This window comes from Panthera uncia, chromosome A2 (assembly GCF_023721935.1).
Source record: "Panthera uncia isolate 11264 chromosome A2, Puncia_PCG_1.0, whole genome shotgun sequence".
Classification (NCBI taxonomy): domain Eukaryota; kingdom Metazoa; phylum Chordata; class Mammalia; order Carnivora; family Felidae; genus Panthera; species Panthera uncia.
In genome coordinates this window covers 137879004-137888377 of record NC_064816.1, presented here as the reverse complement: position 1 = coordinate 137888377, position 9374 = coordinate 137879004, and positions in this window count along the sequence as shown.

The window sequence follows — 9374 nt, the reverse complement described above, 5'->3', positions numbered from 1 at the left end:
CTTGAAATTGTGTTCTGGAGATTGTTTGGAATGACTGCTTCTCAGAATCTCTTCGCTTAAGAAAATGAACTGTTTCCTGAAAATGGCAAATGACCAAAAACAGAAACAAGCAAACAAACAAAAACACTGCACAAAATAGCAAGATCAAACTAAATTCACCTAAAATGGACTATATACTTCTCTTCATATTAGTATCACTTAATAGTATTTGTCAAAGGTATGTGCCTTTGTTTTCTAAAAGGAAAAAGATTTGTTAAAGTCTATTTTTGCTTTACTTGTTCAATTGATAAAATTCAAACACATTTGCATGCATTTGATAAATTTAAAATATATTTATCATGAGATCCTAACTGGAGGCTCATTATAACAGGAAGTACTTAAAAGTTCATGAAGAAGAACTGTACGATAGATGCTGACAAATTTGAGATTTAGCTATTTAACTATGATGAATTCACTAAATAAGACACCTGTGTCTTGGGCTTGGGTTGAACTGAGCAGCAGCAGTAGGAGACCAGGCCAAAAAGATGATCAAAATGACTCAAATATTTTGGTTAAAACCCTTCTTTGGCTACCACTCACATAAGAACAATAACAATATTTTCAAACCTAAAGGAGAATATTGCTATGCAAAATCATCTTGCTGTTAAAATGTAGCAGTGGGTTGCCTGACCATCTTTCCTTCTAAGTTGCTTTCTAAATTAAAGAAGCAGCTCAAAATGCTGAAGGCAGCTCATAACCTACAAAATCTGATCTGATGACGTCAACCACATACGTCAGCTTACTCCCTGTTGATCTATGACAGAGGACAATATGGAGGGAGATTGGTATGATTGTCTTAAGACTAAATGATCTGACTTCAGTGAAAATATTTTGGCAATCTGAATGAGCAATAAATTACAGACTCCACTGATCCCCCAACTTTTCTGTCCCCTGCCAAGATAAAACATCTTGGAACTCAGCGATGCCAACACTGTCAATATTGACTCTGTCAAAACAGAGGGCTGCCCAATTTCCTAGCGATCTCTCAGCTATGGATTCAGCCAATCTAGATGGGGAAGGCAGAAAAATAAAAGTTTTGGATCAAAAATACCTGAATTCATGAATTGGATTATTGTGAATTCAGTAGATTCTGCTTTCCTTAGCTAGTGAAAGGCAAAACATTACATTGCTTTTGGGAACAGACACGATTCTTCTAGCTATCTGTGGAGAAATGGCTGTGCAAATTCTGAATGAATGATTGTAGGAGGTAGTTTATGTGTTGGCTAGCATGTCACTAAGATCAAAAAGCTAAGTAGTTGAGTACTTTATGAAACAATATTAAAATTCATTGATGGTCACATATAGGTCTGCTTTCTGGGCCTGAGATAAAAGGAAAATGAGGCTTTCTCCTGATTCTGCCTACATTAAATGTGGCAGCTCTTCATTTCTTACTATATCTATAGTGTGGGCAGCAGGGAGGCAAGGGAAAAAGAGAAAGAAGGAAAAAATGTAGTGAGAATAGATGTGTCAGGAGAACAAACAAAAGTGAGGAGCGTCTTTGAATGATTTTATTCTATCTGGAGAAACTGAGACATTATAATAAGACCTTAAAAGTAATTTCTGCATTTTTCACCCCATTTCAAAATATACATGCAGTTCAAGAACAATAGAGAGAGGAATTTCCTGGCAATGATTTTGAGCATTTGAATGGGCCATTGAAAAATCTTTATGGAAAGAAACAGTGATTTAAGGTGTGCTGAATCTTACAGTAATACATGAAAACTATGGTGATAAAAATTATATATATATAATATATATATTATATATATTATAATATAAAATATGTAATATATTTTTAAAATACATATTTTAGGGGCGCCTGGGTGGCGCAGTCGGTTAAGCGTCCGACTTCAGCCAGGTCAGGATCTCGCGGTCCGTGAGTTCGAGCCCCGCGTCAGGCTCTGGGCTGATGGCTCGGAGCCTGGAGCCTGTTTCCGATTCTGTGTCTCCCTCTCTCTCTGCCCCTCCCCTGTTCATGCTCTGTCTCTCTCTGTCCCAAAAATAAATAAAAAACGTTGAAAAGAAAGTTTATAAAATACATATTTTAAATACATATATTTAAAACATATTTTTAAATATCTATATTTTAAAATATAAAAAATATATAAAAATATATAATATATAATATATATTTTTATATAAAATAAGTATATATTTTATTTTTAATACAAAAATATATATAATATAAATGTATATAATATAACATAAATATTATGTATTTATGTATTTATGTGTATATGTGTGTGTGTGTGTGTGTGTGTGTGTATATATATATATAAAGGGAAACTAAGATGGTACTATAGAAATCAAAGTCCTGGGGTGCCTGGGTAGCTCAGTAGGTTAAGCATTCGACTTCGGCTCAGGTCATGATCTCACATTTTGTGAGTTCAAGTCTCATGTTGGGCTCTGTGCTGACAGCTTTGGATTCTGTGTCTCCCTCTCTCTCTGACCCTCCCCCACTCACGCTCTGTCTGTCTCTCTCTCTCTTAAAAAAAATAAACATTTAAAAAATGTAAAAAAAAAAATCAAAGTCCTATACAGTTGCCAAATTTTGCCAGTACAATTAAATAGTTCTAAAAAAAGGATTGTTTCTACCAAAAATAAAACATGGTTTTCTTTAAAACTAGGTTTCGAAGAAAAACTGTTCTATGTAGTTAACACTGTACATTTGAGGGCTTTTAATCTTATTCTTCCTTAAGTAATTATTGCTCTTATTTTCTTTAAGAAAAAACGCAAGTTGATTTACTCTCCGCCGGCATAAGTGACAGCACAGAATGTGGCTAGTGACACTATGTCCCCTTCTCTTTAAAAACATGCTGAATGGAGAAAACAGTTAACTGTAGAGCCATAGCCTATGGACTAAAAGTCGGTGTTACATCTGTGTCTGTCCAAAGACAAGCACCCTTCCGCAGGCCCTCTTTTGTAAGAGGGGTATTTGATGAAATCAAATCAGTACTGGAACTGAGACCAACTTCTCTGGATAATCTCTGATGAGACAACAACATGATTAGAATTAATGATGATGTGGAAGTTGAAGTTCAAAATTTTCAGATGCAATAAAAATGAGCCATTTTAAAATAAATCAATGAAATCGATTAAGCAAAATTTTGGATACTCAGTGGAACTCCAAGCATAAAACAAACAAATAAACAAAAAAAAACAAAAGAACCCACAAAACTTCCCAAGGGCAAAGATTTTCTTCTGTCTTATTCACTAATAAATTCTAAACTAGAACAATAAGTACATGGCAGTTACTTAGGTAACCTAAGGATTTATTGAATGAGTAAATAAATGAATAAATACTTACAAAATATTGAAGTATGTGATAAGAATAAAATATTTTATTTGTTCAAACAATTTATATGGACTGTCTCCTTTAATATAACTATCATATTTGGTATTTAATAATATTACCCTCATTTACATGTGAAAAAAACCCAAGGCACAGATGATTATGTGCTAGGGTCCCCTCCCCAAGTAAAGAAAAAAAACCTCAAGGCAACCTGGCTATACGTGTACCTGTACATGACAACATCCCTCATGACCTTGTAACATGAGACCACTTAATCAGGCTACATGTTTGTGTGTTACCATCTTTGGGAGACAGAGAAGTAAAAATCATATAAAAAACTAAACCATGTGGCATTTGGGGCTCAGTTCTTTGGGTAGGAACCCAACTGAGCGGTGCCGGCAGGAATAAAGTTCCTTCCTAGGAAGAAAGGCCTCGGTGTCACCACTTTTTGTGTGAGAATCCTGCTGCAATTAAGCAATTCACTTAAAGTTATCACCTTTTATTTGTTTTTTCAATTTTTTTTAATGCTTAGGTATTTTTGAGAGAGAGATAGAGTCGAGAAGGGGAGGGGCAGAGAGACGGAGACACAGAATCCAAAGCAGGGTCCAGGCTCTGAGCTGTCAGCACAGAGCCCGATGTGGGGCTCCAACCCACGAACGGTGAGATCATGACCTGAGCCGAAGTCGGACGCTCAACCGACTGAGCCACCCAGGCACCCCAAGTTATCACCTTTTAAAAAATAGTAGTGCCAAGATGTCTGACTTCAAAGCGCTCACTCTTAACCATTTATCACCCAAGAGTATGATGCTTCCCTTTACCTAATACTCATCTTTCCAGTACAGGGAAATGTAAGTCAAAGTTGATTGTTAAACACCTTCTCTGGAAATATGTCAAAGCTCAATGATAAATGTGTCTAATACATCTGCCATTAATGATAAGATTTAATACCTGATGCTGGTAGTTCTGTGAATTTTTTTGACATATTCATATAAACTAGCATAAAAGCTAACAGAGTTATTGTTGGTTGATCTAACTTCTCAGTCTTCTGCAATTTCAAAAGGATTTGGGACCATAAATATTCATATTGCAATACTAAAAATAGAGTTACAGTCATCTTTCCAGGGCACCTTGAGAATGCTAAGTTATCAGTCTACCCGTCTATCACTCGTGTGAAAGCCTAGTGCACATTTACAAAATTTAACACTTTCAAAGGGAAAAAAATAATAAAGTAACAGGACTGTCAATTTTTCACACCATGGGTCCTAGGCAATCAGGTTCATCTTTTGACAACGTTCATTCCTTGTTCTAGCCAAGCTCCCATTCCAGCTGCACCTTGGTGCCAAATCAACTGGATGCTGACCAGCCTAATTCTCTCTTGGAACCAGAAAGAACTCAACATGTGATTAAACAGGGAAGAATTTCTAATAACGTTCAGTTGTTCCTCATCCGGGTGAACAATGTCAGGGATCACTTAGGCACCATTTAAATATCAAGCAGTACACCAGCACTACCAGTGAAGATGAGAAAGGGCATGTCCTTGCTCAGCCTTCACAGCTTGGGCCTGAGATTTCATAGTAGAAAAGTGTACTTTCCCTGAGACTGAATCGAGCTTCACTCGCCAACTGTGTCACTCGTTTCTCCCTTGTAACTTTCAGTGTTTGAAGACAGGAGATATGGCTCTTCCATTTGCATAGTTTTACTGTGTTTTATCTGAATCAAGAAAATCTCAAGATCTGAAAATATTGAACTTTGGGGACAAGTTATTGGCCATCTAAACTTGACTAGAATTGAGTCAGAAGTAGAAAGATCATGAACCACAAATAAAACAATCATCTAAAAGAAATCAAGAGTGGAATACTACAGTCTGCATATACTTAAGAAGAGAGGAAGGCAAAGAAAGGATTGTATTAAATACCAAAGCTTTCTTAGTGAGGCACGGCAGAAAGCGCCTGGGGACCTTCAGACCCAAAGAGGTCAACTATGTCATTCCCTGCCAGACTCTGATGGGAGGGAAAATCTGCCCAACTGCTGATTCATGTTTTGTTTTTGTTTTCAAATGACAACGGTTTTGGTAGACTTCTAAATGTCCCTGAATATTCATTATCCTCCTCTTATATAGTAATAGACACCCCAGTTTTTAGCTGGACACATGCTCACCTGAAATAAAGACCATATTTCCTATCTCCATGTAGCTGGTATGAGCATGAACCTTCTCTTCTCTTTTTTACTTTTCCTCTGGTTAAAAAACAGATATGAAAATAAATTTGCCCAGCTGATTTCTGATGAAGGAGAAAAACCAACTGGATGAAAAAAGAGTCTTCTTAACCATCAGCATCAATTTTAAAAAGATATGAACATTGACCTAAAGCCCCCACTTTACACAAAAATTTCACTCAAAATGGACCATACATACAAATGTAAAATATTAAAACTATAAAATTTTTTTAAAAAAATATAAGAGAAAATCTTCATGGCCTAAGGTTAAGCGACAAGTTCTTAAAGGCATGAATGATCCTTAAAAGAAAAACTCAATTATTGGACTCCATACAAATTAGTTTTGCTTTGTGGAAAATCATGTTAAGAAAATGAAAAGACGAGTCACTGATTTACAGAAGATATTTGCAAATCCATTTCAGATATATTAATCATATGCAGAATATATAAAGAATTCTCTAAACTCAACAGTAAGAAACCAAACAATCCAATGAGAAAAGAAGCAAAAGATTTCAACAGACATATCATCAAAGAATATATACAGATGGCAAATAAAAACAGGAAAGGATGTTCAACAATATTAGTCATTAGGAAATGCAAAATAAACCACCATGAAACAGCACTACATATTTGTTAAAATGGATAAAATTAAAAAAAAAACCATATTGATAATATCAAATGCTGGTGAGGTTGTGGGAAAAAAAAAACTGGATCTCTCATACATTGGTGGTAGAAATGTAAATGATACAGCCACTCAGAAAATTTGTCTGGCAAATTTGTCTGGCAATATGCTAAACATATACTTGCCATATAACCCAGCACTTGCACTTCTGGGCATTTATCTTAGAAAAGGGAAACTTATGTTCCTACAAAAATCTGTGCATGAATATTCATAACAGCTTTATTTAAAATAGCCAAAAACTGGAAATGACCCAAATGTCCTTCACTGTCGATGATTAAACAAATTGTGTGCATCCAGATAATGGCATAATACTATTTGGAAATAAAAAGAAATGAACTATTGATGCATGAGACAATTTGGTTCACTCTTAAGGGCATTATGCTGCCAGAAAAAAGCCAGCCTCAAAAGTAAACATACTGTATGATTCCATTTAGATAGCATTCATGAAATGGCAAATTAAAGAGATGGAAAACAGATGAGTGCTGCCCGGGGTTAGGGAAGAGGAGGATGGATAGCAGGCAAGTACTCTTTAGTGCTGGAACATTTCTGTATCTTCATTATAGTAAGGATGGTTATATGAATCTATACATGTGATAGATTGTCATAGAATGAATTACACAGATGTACAAAAAATGAGTACAGAAAATGGTGACACCTGAGTAAGGTCTGTAGTTTAGTTAATTACACTGTTCTAATTAATTTCCTGGAGTTGATAATGTTCTATAGCTACGTGAGGTGTCACTGTTGGAGCAGCTGGGTGATGGGTACATAAGACCTCTCAGCACTATTTTTGCATCTTCTTGTACGTCTGAGTCTATGTTTCAACATTTTAAAAGTTTAAATAAAACATCCCTGGTTGTGGAGTTCCTAAAGCAAATCATAAAAAAATTAAACACACAATTAAATTCCACGATCACACAAATCTTTGTACTACTCATACATACGCTATGATTTTCCTCTCCTTTAACATGAGAGTGTTAACAATGTGGGATGAGAAGTTTCGATTTCAAGAGCTCATGGATTCTTACCCACTCTACAGAAACCTAACTACCCCTGAGTCTGAGTAACTAGCTGGCTCTGGACTATGACAGTGTTCTTGATAGTGAAGTGACTTATATCCAATATTCCATCCAGATCTCAGAGAAACCTTTTTCATACATTTAACCTTACACATTTAATATTTTATCATTTTATAATTAGTTCCCCATTTCTTTTTTCTTCACTATTGTGCAATTTAGAAAACTGAGCTCATTCAAAAGACTACCCTATCAAAATGGCGCTATTTAGGGTCAAATCTTTGGTGTCTTCCTTTCAATACAAAGTGGCTGATCTCAGTGGGTGATGCTGGTTTGTGATTCTGAACATTTTGTACTAAGTAGATTTCATCCTTTGAACGATTTTACATTTCATTCTTTTAACTGGAATTAAATATGACTCTCAAATGAAGGTTTTTGTATTATTATTTTAAATAGCTTTTAAGCGTGTGCCATGCAATCCAGAATACAGGATATAATACTTCATCCCTATATCCAGTGAATTCTGGATGTATTTTTGACCCAATAAAAAATTTTCATTAGAAAACTTAAAGATCACAGAAGATGTAAACCTTCCAATTAATAGGTTAATACAGTGTTTTCACAGCATAGGACAGTTTGATTATCTCAGCTAGATACTGAGTTTTTCATCTGCCATAATGGAATACAGCTACCTAGTAGTCATGTCTGTCTACCTATTTGTTGTAATCTATTTTAATTATAATAAAATATCAGAAAATCATAATTTCTAGAAACAAAGGGAAATTATTTAATGTGTCCCATTAACTAGTTATATTATTAGCATCTTTAATAATAGAATGTTAATATTTTCAGTACAATTAACACATAAAAATTTCAAAATTTAGACCAGTAAGAATCCCTTGGTAAATGATGCCTCTTATCAAGCAGATATGGTCTTGTTCTTTTCATGTTTATTTTCTGAGTGCAGAAAATAAATCCAACAGTACTATCATTCTCATTCATTAAACTTTTGTTGAGTGAATAAATAAATGTATGCATGAAGAAAATAAACGGTTGTGGCAGAAGCTTGCCCCCTGTCACCATGCTAGCTATAACCCCAGCATGTCTTCTATAGAATAATAAACTGTTAAAGATGTATGAGGTTTGGGCAAGGTTGGATAATTATTTTCCAGGGAAATTTGGGTATGAGTTGATGAAAGGACTAGCCGTGGAGAGAAAAATTATAAATCCATCATAAATCTACAACAGATTGCTGGAGAAGAAAAGCTTGAGCCGGACTCTGTGCAGACACAAACTAGTTTGAGGAAATTGGTTAAAACAAGTAAGTGGATATTTGGGAGGTATATATGAGTATTTAGAAAACAAACATTTTTAGCTCTTCATCATTAAAATAAGTTGTTCTTTGTGCAGTTGTCCTTTCTGTTATTAATATCTTTAGTCTCTTTGTTTTCCCAATCTGGTTCTTTTTTTTTTTTTTAATGTTTATTTATTTTTGAGAGAGAGAGAGAGCACAAGTAGGGAAAGGGCAGAGAGAGAGGGGGGCAGAGGACCCAAAGCAGGCTCTGAGCTGACAGCAGTGAACCCGATGTGGGGCTTAAACTCACGTACTGTGAGATCATGACCTGAACCAAAGCTGGGCACTCAACCGACTAAGCCACCCAAGCACCTCCCGATCCGGTTCTTAATAAATTTCTAACAGTCATGTTACAGAAAGCAAGTGTTCTGTAAATACTGTCCTATGGCTTTGTACTTGATCTATTCAGGGCTTTCACAAATCATAGATATTTTATTCAGTTTTGATGGCTTGGCCATCATATTCTATGCTAATTGTAGAATTTCGAACCAAAAATTATTTTCAAATTTTGGATTAGAACCCAATTAGATTCTGCATTTTCCCACTGAATAATCCATACTTCATTTTCAAGTAAGTTAGAAAATGTAATATTGTGTGGGATGGGTGTATTTCTAGAAAACGAGACAAAATATTTGGCTCTTTTCCAAAAGTATCTAAGGGTTTTAAGAATTCTCTGTCCTATATGGGAAGTTGTGAATGATTTCTTTTTCTCTTTTAGGAGAAAGGATATTAAATGAACAATTCAATGTTTTAAGTGTTTAGAGTTTTTTTTTTCTA